Source organism: Acanthopagrus latus, chromosome 4 (assembly GCF_904848185.1).
Source record: "Acanthopagrus latus isolate v.2019 chromosome 4, fAcaLat1.1, whole genome shotgun sequence".
In the NCBI taxonomy this organism is placed as follows: Eukaryota; Metazoa; Chordata; class Actinopteri; order Spariformes; family Sparidae; genus Acanthopagrus; species Acanthopagrus latus.
The window spans coordinates 24,104,809-24,119,715 of NC_051042.1; the positions used below are offsets into that span (position 1 = coordinate 24,104,809).

General features: G+C 44.1%; 1 long non-coding RNA gene across 2 annotated transcripts in view; it reads left to right on the forward strand.

Annotated features, from left to right (window-relative positions):
* The window catches only part of LOC119018243, a 215,493-nt gene that overhangs the window by 125,478 nt on the left and 75,108 nt on the right, over positions 1-14,907 (forward strand). The window contains exons 3-4 of one of the 2 annotated variants that reach the window (XR_005074690.1): positions 3,942-4,041; positions 4,141-4,690. The exons of the other annotated variant lie outside the window; for it this stretch is intronic. This is a non-coding gene — a long non-coding RNA (uncharacterized LOC119018243). Of the gene's footprint in view, positions 1-3,941; positions 4,042-4,140; positions 4,691-14,907 lie in introns of those variants that run through there. 2 annotated transcript variants of the gene reach the window in all.

Genomic DNA, 14,907 nt, shown 5'->3' on the forward strand with positions numbered 1-14,907 from the left:
CACCGAAAGGGTCTCAGCACACGCTTAGATTACAACTCGCATTAATTGCGCTGTTAATTTGCCGAAATGGAGGCTTAATTAAAGAGCCTTCATCAGTGTGTGGTTCACATGGTGGGGCGCGTTTGTCAGTTATCAAACCCGGCTGAGTGGCAGCTGTGACAGTGGGCACAGCTTGCGGTGTGTTGGCCCCTGCAGTGTCCTGTTACTGGGTCACCGGGGCCTCGCCGCGACGCTGTGCACTGCAGACAGGGGGTGGCCTTTTAGTGTCGGAGTCCTCTGTGACCTCCCTCCTGCATCCTCCCCTCTCTCCTCGCCCTCTCCAGCTCTGCCCCCTGATCTCCGGGAAAAAAACCAAAAAAAACTGGGCTAACTTGTATCAGCCGGAGGAAACTGGCATGCAAAACGTGTCTTGTGATGTCACGCTGGGATAAGAGTTTGGATTGATTGCATAGCACGTGCATGGTTGCATATGTATTGTCGTGTGTGTGTGTGTGTGTGTGTGTGTGTGTGTGTGTGTAAGGATTATGGGGTGAATTGTCATCTTCAGAAATCCTGTACACGGGCAGGCTGCGACCTCTCGACCTCTGAACTTGACCCCTTGCTGCTGGGAGGTACCGGCGTCAACAGACATGTGACGAGCATGCCCTTGCCCCGTCCAGATGTACACAGAATAAATATTACACTTTATTTTGAAGACACGGGCGCGTGGGGGGAGTGGGGTGATAACGCACTATGGTCAAATATTCTCATTATCCCCCTCAGTTCATTATCCCCTCCACTGCATCCATTCGCCCGACCCCGAGCCTGCTCTCTCTCTCATTCACTCCCTCTTACTCCTTCTCCCTCTCACACAACCCCCCCCCCCCCCTTCTCTTTTGGACAGAGGTATGGGTGAGATCATAATTATGTTTTGACACATGGCGTTAGCCCCCAGAGCGCTCGGATTTTAACTCAAAGTGGGAGTTGTCAGTGAGACAGCCCTTACTGCTCTTAATTGGAGGGGAGGACCGGGAGGCCCGCCCACAGACCAGGGTGGCAGTTTTAATGAGGTTATGTTTGTACAGGAAGTCAGAGTTGTGACAGGAGGAAACTGTCATTGGCCCGTTAAAGAGAGCGGCTGGCATCTCAAAGCCCAACTGTGTTCGTCAGTGAGAAGGGGGAAAACCTCTCCACTCCTCTCTCTCTACAGGTGGAACCAGGCAATTAAAACAGAAAACGAGTTACTTAAAAACACCCGGGGCAGCCGCAGCGGCTTGACTACATCGCCAATAAACACCAATCAGAAGAGGAAAAGCTGCTGATAGAATAATAATTGCTAAATGAAGTACTTATTAACCCGCTTGGCCTCACTTCAGCAGGACTCCGTTGAAAAGGAGCAATAATTACCACAGCTAAATGGCAAATTAACACAAATCAGTGTGAGTATTTCTCTATCTGTGCATGTATGTCCATCTCTGTGTGTTGATAAATGTATATAGGTGTACGCAAGCTCGTGTGCAAGAGTAAAGTTTGGTGACTTGGCTTCATTCTAAGAAAAAAAAGGGGGGGAGGAGGGTAGTGAAGGTGTTGAAAGCAAAGCTGCAGACCTCTCTAGCCAAAACACTGGTCTCAGTGTTCTCCAGGTGCACCCTGTTGAGAGAGGGTGCCTCTGCCAGAGTTATGTGGTTGTTGGTAGTCTGCCCTAACAAACAGGCAGCGTGTAACCTTTGATCCGCACCACCCTCAAAGCGAGAATCCCCCGAGTTCCCACTTCTGCGAAAAGTCCATTAACAAAATGTATTCCATTCTCTCCGCAGGTCGCAAACCGAGAGCCAAAATATTGGCCCGACATTTTATTTCAAACAGACATTTATTTGCAGTGGGGAGCCGTGTTTATTTTCCCAAGTAGTTTTTGAACAGGTTTGAGTTTCGCCGATGCTTTTAAGCACACACACGATGCGTGCCGGCGTCCAACCAAAATCATCACGGAGATCATAGCCATTTCCTCCCCGGCGTGTCCCTCCACGGACCTCTGGATGCTTTAGACACACCGGTTTGTTTTGAAGACAAGACTTACTTTGCACGCCAGGAATTTTGCGGGATGAAAAAAAGAAAAAGGGAGGTTGCAAAAAAGAAACAGCAGAAAGAGATGGCAGAGTTTTACACTAAGGGGCGTAGTTCAGTTTGTGAGAGGCTTTAAGAGAGAGGCGGCTTCCTTTGTACTTCCTCCTGAGCCGTATATGAAAACAATTGTGGTGTCGGTGGAGAAATTTGAAGACGCTGTTCGTGGTATGCTGATTTACGTGCATATGGTACACGCACACACAGACACACTTACAGAAGCCGGTTTTGACAAACAGTCCTAGTCTTTGGTTTGCTTCACCTGGACCTTATATCATGAACTTAATAGACCCTCTTTGTCCGCCTTGACAATATGTGGCTTCACACAATTAGAGAGGACTCCCTCCTGCCATACCGCAGATAAGCATCACCTGCTGGCTGTATAGATTGGAACAGGCTCTCCAAGGTTGTCTGGAGGTCTTTCTGTGTTCGGCCTCGGCATTCACACAAACACCGTGGAAAGCTCGCTTCTCTGAGGAGATGGAAAGGAACGTGGGAGTCTGAGTCATGACCTTGTGTGGCACGGGGTCACGAGGAGTTAGAAGGCGACGAGGTAGACAAGCGCGGTCCCTAAGCAGAAAGTGACAAGGTCGCCGCGTTATTTTTTTTCGACGGGTGGGAGGAGGCTGTTTAGTTAGTTGACAAGGGGCCGCGGCAAATGGGCTTATCGGGAGGAACGCAGACCCCAAGGTGAGAGGGGGCAAAGTCCCATTCAAATCCAATCTGAATTTAATGCTATGGTGAACATGATTGTTTTCCATGTTGCACATCAAAGCCTTCTGTGAGTGTTTTCTTGTGATCCGATCTGAAGGAACAAGAGAGCAAGGTGCCTTTTAATAGCTACTCCATCAGGACGCAGGATTACTAAGATCCAACAAGTATATCGAGTGGCTGCTTCCCCCCTCAGGCACGCCGGCTCCAGCGGTATCGTTCGGTTTCAGCTGACCGATGTTCTGTTGCGAGAGCTGAGGAATGTGGAGATTCGGAGGTGAAACTGCAACAAGAGCTGGATCCCCATGGACTGCTAAAAACAAACTCATCCCACCTACATGTGCTTCATGTCAATGAGCTGTGATCAGGTCTGACTATTCTCACCACAACTCAGGCTCGCGTTCACCCCCAGAATATTTTCACGTGTTTCAGTGGGAAGCACCACTGCCAACTGTCTGCGAGGAGCTGTTCGATCGTGAGAACTGACATGCTAATGCTGTGACACGGTGCTTCCTCTGTGTATTAACGGTGGAAACTGAGCACAGAGCATTTCACCAATTACATGCAAAGTTCTGACCACATCCTCTACTTTTAAAAACATGTGAAAATAATGACGCCCAGCTTCTGTCTGATGGGAAGAATCTGGTAAGGCGGTCATAGTTCAGCAGTCGCAGAAGCGGAGATAAGACAGCATCAAATTTGAATAAATGTCAAGGTTTGGGTTTCTCTTCTCAACAAGTGTTAAGGTTGAATCATTGCAGCTCCGTTCCAGTAAATCCTTCTGTCACACTGTTGTAGAATCATGTTGCACTGCGCAGAGTCTCTGCAGTGATCACCTCTGGTTAAACCAAGAATCCGTAATGCTCTGAGGTCCACTTAGCCCGGCTTCACTAACATTAATAATGCAGAACATTTTCCTAATGAAGGAACATATTTTTTCTTTTCCATTTTTCTTTCAACATGTTGGATAACTGTGTTAATCAAGGGCTTTACTTTCAGATTTCCTCTCTAATGGCATATCCAGTGGAAGGAAAAGGTCACGGTGGTAATAGACTGATGTGTAGTCCTCGGGGAGATTCTCTCACTCTCTCTCTCTCCCACTCTCTCTCTCCGTCTCCTCTCGGTCGCAGACAGACCGTCTCTGTCCTCAGACATCCTCATCTGCCTCCCACTGCGCACAGCCCAGCTCGCCAGGATTTCAATCACAGGGCCAAATGGAATTATTAAGAGGTGTTAAACTTATTAATCATTAAATTAGCTAAATGATCCTCCAAGTACAGCCCAGATGAATGACATGTCATTTTCTAATGCAATTCGCCTCTCCTGCAGGTGAAGGTCAGGAGATGGCCCACAGCGTGGCAGCTGATGGCCGCTTTTTCTTCTTTCTTTTTCAGAAAAAAACCCCTCATTTCATCTTCCTTCCTTCTTTCTGTCTTTCTTTCTGGGCATCTCTACACTGCACAGCATGCTTTTAAAATACAAAATGCAACACGTGAAGTGGCTGCACGTGCAGTGACCGAAATAAAAAATGGTTTAAACAAACTAAATCGATAAAGAAGGGAAGAAAGAAAGAAAGACATGTCAACCTAACACATCCTGTCATCATTTCCCTTTTGCTAAAAGACACGTACCAAAAGTTTCAGTTTCCTTCTTATCTGGATATGATTGGTGGGAAAGAAGTCGAGCGTATGTGAAACACACCTCCTACATAACACCTATGCTCTCTGTGTTTTGTATGAGGTGACATTCTCTTGATATCACATCTGTAAACATCCCATGGGAACTAGAATACACAGACTACTGAGTAAGTGTCAGCCGTCTCCTGGCACCTGATTCACCTTTCGTTGTCACTGTGCACTCGTGTAGGTTTAAATAAACACTCACCTGGCAATATTTATCATCTTGGCATGCGTTTTTTTGCACTCACGGCCTGAGAAGATCTCCACATTCAGCGCTCAGCCGGTATTAATTTCATTTAGCCATTTACGCAGTCATATTATGAGCCTTTTCTCTCCCCTTTCCTTTCTGATTTATCTTCGGCGTAACATAGCAGAACCGTTCAAAATACGACAGTGCCAGGCAATCAGCGAGGTTATTACAGAATTTACAGAAGGCTAACAAAGCGTACCTCTGGTCCGCCAATTACAGCTGCAGTTAAGGTCAGCGCTGTGGATGAGCAGGCTGAGCGGATTTGGGGGGCGGACACCACAAGGTCAAGGCAGCTAAATATAAAAAAAGGCCTTTTGCTGAAAAGCTCTTTAGAATTAAACATTTTTAATATAAATTATACTTCAACGTACACATTTTTCTCGCTTTTGCTGGAATTAAAGGCCACAGTGCTGAGGGGTGTTCAGGTTGCTCCGAAGATGTCCTTGCTTTCTGCTTACCTGGAAATTGCACGCCTTGCCACCACCATCAATTCAATGTTTGCTGCCATACCTGTGTGTATGCGTATGCGTGCTTGTGTGTGTGTGTGTGTGTGTGTGTGTGTGTGTGTGTGAGTGACATACACACCGGGCAGTGCAGCTTACAGTCCTGAGGGATTTAAATATCATTTTAATTAATCTGCTCACCTGAATTTAATGAGACATGTCCAAGGGGCTGTATCCATGTGTGAATGCGTGTGTCCATATATGAGTGCATGCAAGTGGAGGTGTGTGTGTGTGTACTGTATGTGCATGTGCATCTATATGTTCATGTGTGCATGCCTGTGACTAATGAAGTTCATTGCAGGACTTCAAATTGCCTCCTTCATTTGGTCTTTGTAAATTTGCATATATTACCTGTACGGCAGCCAGAAAGACGACGGCGACAAGATGAAAGTGGGATCAATGACAAGGGAGTCTTTGTTTACACGAGAATGAGGCCTCCTCCGTGAGGAAAATGGCGCTACATTTATATCCCAAATGAGTCCCTAGAAATCAATTCCATCTGATATTAATACGTACGGTATGATTGTATAATTAGTCTGTGATCAATATGACATTGATTCCAATGCAAACAAGGGATTAGAGCCTCCTGTGTTCTCTGGACAGTTCAGCAGACATGATCTGGACATGTTCGACAGGCTGACCAGCTGGCCTGCGCAACCTTGACCAAGTTTACGTCAATACGCGATTGAACAGAACACAGAGGTTATGGGAAAATGTAGAATTGGAAGTTACCAAAAGAAAAAGGTCTTTTATCCTGACGTCAATACACGTTCAAAGTTTGATTTTTACTGTCTTGATACTCCATGATAGCACAAACTCTGCTGAAATAAGTCATATAGTTAATATACGTATTATATGTGACACTGTATTCTAGTAAAAACTCTGACATGAACACAATAACGTAAATATGACTAAACATCTCTTAGCGGACGAGGAAGTGAAGCAGCTGCAGAGTCCAAACCACGCTTCCTCCGCAACACACCCACTTGTACACGATGCTGTGGTGGTTGAGAAAGACAATAGACCAGAGCAGATCAAAAGTAAATGAGAATGTTAATAAGAAAGGTCACAATTTCAGCAGCTGCGAGGCAAAGAAAGAAAATAAAACCTAGTCTTTGCATTTGAAGCACATCAGTAAATGTCTTTCACAGCAAATAGTGTGATCTAATAAAAAGACAAATTTCTTCTTCTTCTTCTTCTTCTTCTTCTTCTTCTTCTTCTTCTTCTTCTATGAATTAATGCAAATAAAAGGGTGGCTAAAGAAAATAAAATAAGTGGAAAAAATAAACACAAAGATATTTTTGAAATGCATTCATTAATGAGTTATGTTCGCCTGACTGCTAAAACTATATGTATATATCGATGTTGATGTTGTAAGTGATTGTATGGATTGGCCTTAGAGTAAAATGCTCAGAGTGAATTAAAAATGTAGTGATAAGCAGTTACACCACCACGGGCTTTTATTGAGGCAGGCAGGAAAACAGAAAGGGTCGTTCTGTATGTGCTGCACTTTTGAGCAGAATCAAGGTTTGCCGTCTTGGTTCAGACGACGGAGCCTCTTATTATTATTTTATTATTGTCACAAGTACAGGTGCAACTTTCAGCTCTCGGCTGCATTATGTATGAACATGATAATGTATTCTTAGCTCTCTTCTGTGACCAAATAAGCCCCGAAAATGACCTGCACGACCCAAGTTCAACCTCCTTCATCTTTCTTCTTGTTAGTATTGCCACTGCAGCCGGATGCACTGCTGCTATAGCAAATACGTACATTTCAAATTCTTAAGCTTTACTGCAGAAATGAGGAAGAAGGGAAGGAAAGAGAGAGGGAGGAAAATTAGGATAGCGATAAGTTGGTTTGAAGTCATGATCATTTCAAATATATATATATATATATATATATATATATATATATATATATATATATATATATATATATATATATATATATATATATATATATATATATATATATATATATATATATATATATATATGTGCCCACTATAAAATATAATAAGAGCTATGTTCAAATATAACTTCTACCTCTGTGCGGTTTTGCACCATCCAACTTTCCACACACACACACACATTCATGTTTACATTGTGATTAATCCTCTGTCTCATCTCTAGGCCTGCAGCATCACTTTGTGTGTGTGTGCATGTATGTGTTTCTGTTTGTGTTGAGCACGACCGTTGTCAGGACGTGGTTGTCAGCGTGAAAGACGACAACAAACATGCGAGCGCGCTGCCAGACGTTACACAATAGGTGTAGACCCAGAACTACACCCCCCCCCCACACACACACACACACACACACACACAGACACCTCCCCTCCAGTCACAATTGCCTGTTTCTCTCTGTTGTGCCTTTGTTTTGCCCAGCCTCATTTGTGATGGTATTTATCTCGGTAAAGGATACAAAAAAACCCTCGCTCTTGTCTGAAAGAAGAGTCATTTACAATCATTTACATTAACAAAAAAAAAACTGTATTTTACCATCACAATAACCTCAGACAATGGCGTGTATCCGCCTCGTTCATTTTCGAAGCAACAAATGAACAGAGGTAACACGCGCTCTCATTGTTCTGGGTAGAAATGTGCCACAGACGCGACCGTCTCCTCCGTGCACTTTGTGTATTAGATAATGAGAAGATGCTGATAAGTGCCTCAATACAATCTGCTCCCCACTGGCTAATCCACATCATTCAGCATTGTGGGCATCACAATGATGGTTTATTATTGCTCATTCTGAGCTCAACAATGATTTAAACATTTACAATATGGGAACAAACACGCCGCCTTAGATCACTCATCCATTTAAGAGGATGCCAGTTCTGCTTAGTGGCAGCCGTGCTGCTCGGAGGCTGTAGATCATTGTTAGTCTCAAAGCTCTCCAGAAGATGCCTACCTTTGAAAAGGGCTGCGCCAGGAGAGAGGAAAAATATTCCGAGGATGCCTGATACACAGTATGTGAAATGAGATACAAGTGAGCTTAATTACACACTTGGATACATATAGGTTTACAGTGAAACACAGAATATGAATCAAGGATGGAAGTCCGTCGTGATGTGGCCCGCAGTAAATGTTCCCATTTCCCCAGGATCTTATAAAGACGGAACATCTTGTGTTTAGCTCATCTATCTATCCCTCCTCCGTCGGGCACCTGGGGTATTGAATTCCACCGACACTCGGGCCCCTTAATGAGAAGCAGAACGACACCTTCACATTATAGCTCGTGCCCTACCTCTCTCCATTTCTATGACTTGCTTTAATAAATTACTGTCCAATAAGAACTTTTATGATCTTGGCATATGTTGCCTTTTATAGGTGAAAATAATTGCGTTCCCAGATCACCCTGCCCATTCTGAACATGAGAATGAGACCAGCGGAGCCTACAAAATGAGATAGTTTCACAGTGTCTGCACAAGTCCTTCTCATTTGGGTCGTTACGCCCCCCCCACCCCCCCGTCTCTCTCAGTTTCCTGGTATACCTTCACAAGCACCACCCCCCTCCTCCCTCTTTGCCACTCTCAGCTCCACTCATGCCTGGCGAGGCCTGCGCTTGCATGCCAACAGGCACTCTTAAACCCACAACACCATCCCCCAATCTACAGCGCATGCACACACACACACACACACACACACACACACACACACACACACACACACACACACACACACACAGTCTCGTTTTTTGAGTTCCCACTGAAGTGTGACAGAAGCCACTTGACAGGTGACACACACACTTGATGTTATCGGGTCAGGGCCAGAGATTCAGCCTCTTGAGTGATGAGAGACTGTCACTCGCATTGTTTATCTGCGCTACAGGAGGGGAGAGAGCAGAGTGACGGAGAGAAAGCGAGTGCTTCTTTCTTTCTTTGCCATATATCACTCAAGGGGAAAGTGGGGTGGGGGGCAGAGAAAAAGACAGAACAGAATTTCTGGCCACGACCCGTGACTCAAACAACTTTCGAACATCGAAACTGCAGGGATACTCACGATGTGACCGATGATATGATTCATTATACGGGTTTCCGCTGAAAAGGCCAGAGCAGACGGGAGACTCGCGCGGGCCTAAAATAGAATCCCCCCTCAATCATTTAGAGAAATGTGCTGGAGTCGGCTCACAAATTGATGCGGCTTTGTTATCGGCACTGTCAATTGATTACACCTAGGGCGATAATGAAATAAGTAATTGAATGTGTCCTCTTGTAAACAATTTGTTGAAACGTGCAAAACACAAGCGGCCGCGTCTCGCCGCCCCCCCTGCGTGAGTGTGAGCGGCTTTTAATTAGTTTGAAGACTGAGCCTGCTAACCTTCACAGAAACAGCCTTTAGTTGCAGGCGATGAGTAATGTCACCCCAAACCACATAACCACATAATGCTTCGGCAAACATCCCAAATAAGGATTGGTGTCCTGCAGATGATCTTACGTTTTTGGCGAGATATGATAACCAACAGCTGTCAAGGCCAAGGTAAAGTGAAACTTAACCTCTCGGCTCTGTCTTGCAGCTGGGGCAGCCAGGGGTCAAAGGTCATCGTTTGAGAGACCGTGGTTTTCTTTGTATTTCATCGCGGATATAATGAGTGGAAAGACCCAGCACTTGCAGAAGAGACACAAACGCCCCTGAAGGCCCTTTATAATTAAACTCTTTCATTCTCCTCACTTCCTCTTTGTCTCTCATAAATCGTCCCCATCAAGTCCATCTTATATCATCGCTGGGAAAACATGCACAAGTTAAGAGGACAGTTCAGAACACGACACAACACCAATTTTTTTTTTTCTTGTTACAATAATTATTTATTAAATTTAAAATATCTTTAGCACAGATTAAAAATTAGACACTTCCATCTACCATGAGCGCCTTTGGGGGGGTTTAACATGGTTCTAACATGGTTGAAAATAAACACTCTTAGAAACCAAAAAAGATTTCTCCCGACTTCCTCCATCGCTATCTTCATAAAATGTCACATTAGAGTTGCTAGGGCAGAGGCAAATTTGGCATGTAGACAATCATCGTTTTCCCCCACTGGACATATAGTATTAGAAAAAAAAAAAAAATGTTTTCAAAGTTTTCAAAATCTCTTTCCCCTTTTTGCAAATCATGATTTGGAGAATTTGGAATGAGTCAAAATTTGCTTGTTGTACCAGCTTTATAGGTTGTTGTTGTTCTTTTTTTTTTAAAATGGTTTTGCATTCATCTATCAGACACAAATGCACGCCGCTTTAAAATAGCAGCAACACTTTTAAAGCTGGTGATTTGTCTTTTTGGTGTGATAACTCAAATGGCAGCCCACTTTCTACTGCTTTTAAGCAACGTTTTTTTTTTTTTTTTTTTCTTTTTGCCATGGCATTTTATTGGCTGTGTTAGACACTAAGGATATGTAATTAATTATTAAGTGTATGCGTGTGAACGTGCAGAGGCAATGAGAAAAAGACTACAAAGTGTATGGTCAGACTGCCATCGTTCTCGTCGTCCTCTTAGCTCCCCCCGACCCCCGGCTGTTTCCACAAACCAGTGATTTATGGTCCTTTTTGCCTCAGCCCTACCTTATGAAACATAAAAAAGATAACAAGTAACATGAGCAGAGCACTGTAGTAAATGGCAGGCCGATGCATTAGTTATCAGTAAGAAAACATTAACAGCAAAGACATATATTTTCCAGTTTTGAAGTTGTTTACAAACCATATCCTTGTTCACAATTTATTATGTTTTTCCATGTTTGATTTTTTTTTTCTTTTTTTTTTTTCTCTTTGTCATCATTACATGCCATATGAGAAGTCTGGATTACAAAAAGTACCTGAACAAATTGCTTGTATATTAGCATGCATAGCTGTTGTTGTATTTACATCCTATTTACAGACCTTGAAATCAAGAAGAGAAGGGATCTACAATGCATTTTTCTTTCATGTGTGTCATTTACATTTCTGGGATGGAGAACAAAAAGAAAAAAAAAAAAAAAGCAGCCTCATACCGATTTGCAGAGTACACAGGACATGCACGCAAAATGGAACATTTGCTTGACTGAACAAAGGGTGTTCAGAGAAAAAGGAATAGCTCAATTCTGTAACAGGCACTACGTCTCTGACCGGTGCTACTGCATTGCATAACACAGATCTATTTTTTTTCCCCCTCCTTTTTTGTCTGTACTGCGCACCAGTGTCTGAGCACAGGGGGCTTGGAAAGGTTAATTTACGATGTTAACCGTGCCGTGAAGGGAAAAGCAAATAGGAAAGAGCATGCACAGCACCAGAGAAGGACATTAAGCTGCGGCTACATCTTTCTCTTTTCTCGCTCTCTCTATCTGTCCGGTGACAACAGTAGGGGCCCCCCTCGATGTGTACAGAGACGCGGGGCTATCACCATCCATCACTGCAGACATACTGAAAGGATCTTTCACCAGTGATCGGGCTGCGAGCAGGAGTCCCGCTGCTGACACCTCGGCTTTTATTTGTTTTTATTTTTGTCAGTAGCCACAGAAAAAAACGCTCCTATCAACGTAACACGTGTGCAAGAAAATAGAAAACGTAAAAAAGACATTTGTCGGACAGTTTAGTTAACAAATGATGTTATCTACAGTTGAAAATTATAGAACAAACAACTCCAAAATATAGTGTAAGACCACATTTGTGCACATTTGACTTCTCTTACGTGCCCGTTTTTGTTAAAGGAATGGAAGACTAGGATATATTTAGACTGCAGACAGTATTTGCGGTCCAGGGGCCGGTAACCTACTCAGGGGGTGCGTCGCAGTCATTAAAGATATTGCTCATTTAGAGAGAATAACATCGGTACCACGTCCTTAATTCTCCCCCTCTACTGCTGGTCCTGTGTCCACCTCCAGCTCATTTACACTCAACCTCTAATATAGGCAATCAACAGCACTATCCCCTCACTGGGGGTCCATAAACACTTGATTTCACAGAAACTGCCTTTGATAAAAGGAGGGGAGGCGACCGCAGGAGCATGTTAATGTGCTTTCCCATAAAGCTTATCTCTGACTGGGGTCACGGAGGCCAAGTGGCGAGGGGCTGATCGCCATAGCAATAAGACCCTAGAAGCCGTTACCGCAGCTTACGACCCCTCTGACGATAACAGAGCCAACCGAGGCCTACCTTTTGGATAATCAAACCCCTCATCCAGGCCCATGTGGGAAATAATGTGGACATTTACTACGGTACAATTGAAATGAGGGCCGAGCACAAATTAACCTCTGGTAACGGAGAAGGGGCTCGTTGTGATAGGAATCATAAATTTTTAATTGTCCACCAGCAGCAGGTTTTTTTTTCAAACACGTGTAAATACAAAATCATAAGCCGGACGGCGCGGGCGGGACACGACTGCCGTGTTAAAATTCAAACAGAAAAATAAAATGAATATAAAATGTCCCTTTACCTTCAAAGGCAACAGATTTTCTCGAAAACATATTTCTTTAAGGTATGTATTGTTTTTCTATGTCGAGCTGCATAATTATGTTTCCACTGTTTTTGTCAGGTGAATGTGATGATACTGTATTATTTAGCGGACTAAAGACGGGCGCTTTTGAAGAACGCTTTGATAGCATATGGTTATCCCCCGCTGTGTCACACTCTCTGCTCCGTAGGGGGCCCAGAAGGGACGTATGCGCAACTTTCTGGACTCCGCAAACTTTTCACTTCTCTGAAACTGAAGGATTACACCCTGTTCGCAGCAGGGGGAACAGCATGCGTCCTAGCATCTCCTCCCTTGAGCCACTTTAATCTCCACTCTACACCCCCGAAGACAAAACCCTAATGTCCCCTCAGAACACAACCGGGCTCAGGAGCTCAGAGTTTAACTGTTCGATGATTCTCTGCATATCAGTCCCAGGTCTTTGCACGATCACAATGAGTTTGGCGACCAGAGAGTCCATTCTGTGTGTTCCGTATACATTAGCTTCATGAATTGTGTTTCAAAGCAGGCAAATTGGAGTCTAGTTAAGCTGTTTTTTCCTGCCGTTAATTTTCTCTCTTTTTCCTGGCTCAGGTGCAGGAGACTAAATCAAGCTGTCAGAAACCAGACTGCACAGCTAAACGGTGCAGGCTGAAATGCCACCTGTCCACAGCTTCTGGCGATTTATTATTCCCCCATTTATTTATTTCAATAGTGGCAACTTGGGGTATTTGTAAAAGTCCCTGCTGCTTCTGACAAACACAGCCTGACCGTGTTTTGATACATTCACGTACAGCCCTTTTTACGTGAACGCTCGGGCTATTTTGCCCCGGCTAATGGCTGCCAAATGGATGTGTTTTTTTTTTTGTTTTTTTCCTCCATTACCTAATCAGATGCTAAAGATTTGGTTTACAGCATTTATCAATGGTATTACACCGAGGTCAGCCTGGAGCATTTACTCCAATTGAGGCATTTTGGTTAATCTGATTCTCTCTCGTCCCCCCCCTTCCCCTTGCCAAATCTTCTTGTGAGCCCATCTCATCCCAGCGAGGGTCTCGATAGCTAACTGCTCACTCAGGGCACGAGCTTATGCGCAGGCCAGAGCGAGGTGGGAGTGAGGGGCTTTAAAGGCTGTATTATTCATCCCCATCATTAGCCGTGTGACATAAGGAGGTCTGCTCCGTCTTTGCGACTGTCTGGCTATCAGAACGACCCTCGTCCTCTGTATCCCTCCATCCAAGCCCTCACTGCCTCTCATGCTACATTTGTAGGCGCTTTTACCAGTTCTCTTTTGGCCAAAACACACAAAAAACAAGTGAGTGTTCATGTGAGCGACGTGACGATGTAAACACAATACTTTGAGCTCTCTCACGCGAGTCATTTTTCGAGAGTCTCGGGTCGGCCTGGAGGTCAGGATTATAGCAGAGCAGTTGACACAGGGTTGCCTCACTGTAATCCTTTCACCTTTGACCCCCCCAACTCCCACTACCCCGATGTCTGGCTGGAGGTCACTGTTAATCATGGCACCCCACCAGACACTGACACACAGGGACAGAGTGTGTGTGTGTGTGTGTGTGTGTGTGTGAGAGAGAGAGAGAGAGAGAAAGAGAGAGAAAGAGAGAGAGAGAGAGAGAGGAAAAGAGCATGGATGTGTGTGCCCCTGCATATTTTCTACATTATAGAGTTCATGAGTTGAAGGAGCTGCTGGTTCCATTTCTAATTTGTATTCGAGTTTTGAGGATTAAACACTATTAGACAATGTTATTGTCTAAATACTACAATACCCATAAGCCTCAGCGACTGTTGAGAGCCAGAGGCGCAAATCAGAGAGGGTAGCAAACTCTAAACCCTTTGTCGTTGCTGTTGGGCATAAGACACGTCGGCTGCTGTTCCTTTATCCATCCAACGTTGACCCAGTGTCCAAAAGTGAGTTAATATGAGTTCCAGATTAGCTTGTGCTCTTTTAGCAGCACACGTATCTAAATTTAAAGCTCCATGATTGGACTTCTGTTGCAGAAATGTACATTAGGAGTCATAATTAACTTCCATCCCCCCCATCTTTGTTCTGACCTGCCTGAGCCGTGTTGCAATGTTTAAGCTAATTTGCTGAAAATACATGGAAAGTTGCCTGAGCTCAAGTGAAATTAAACACGAGGGTTATCAGTTGCCACCACCTTTGTATTTGTTTTGAAAGTTATTGTGTAGATTAGTAAGTCATGTATTTTTTTGTGGTCTTCTTGTAAAGACA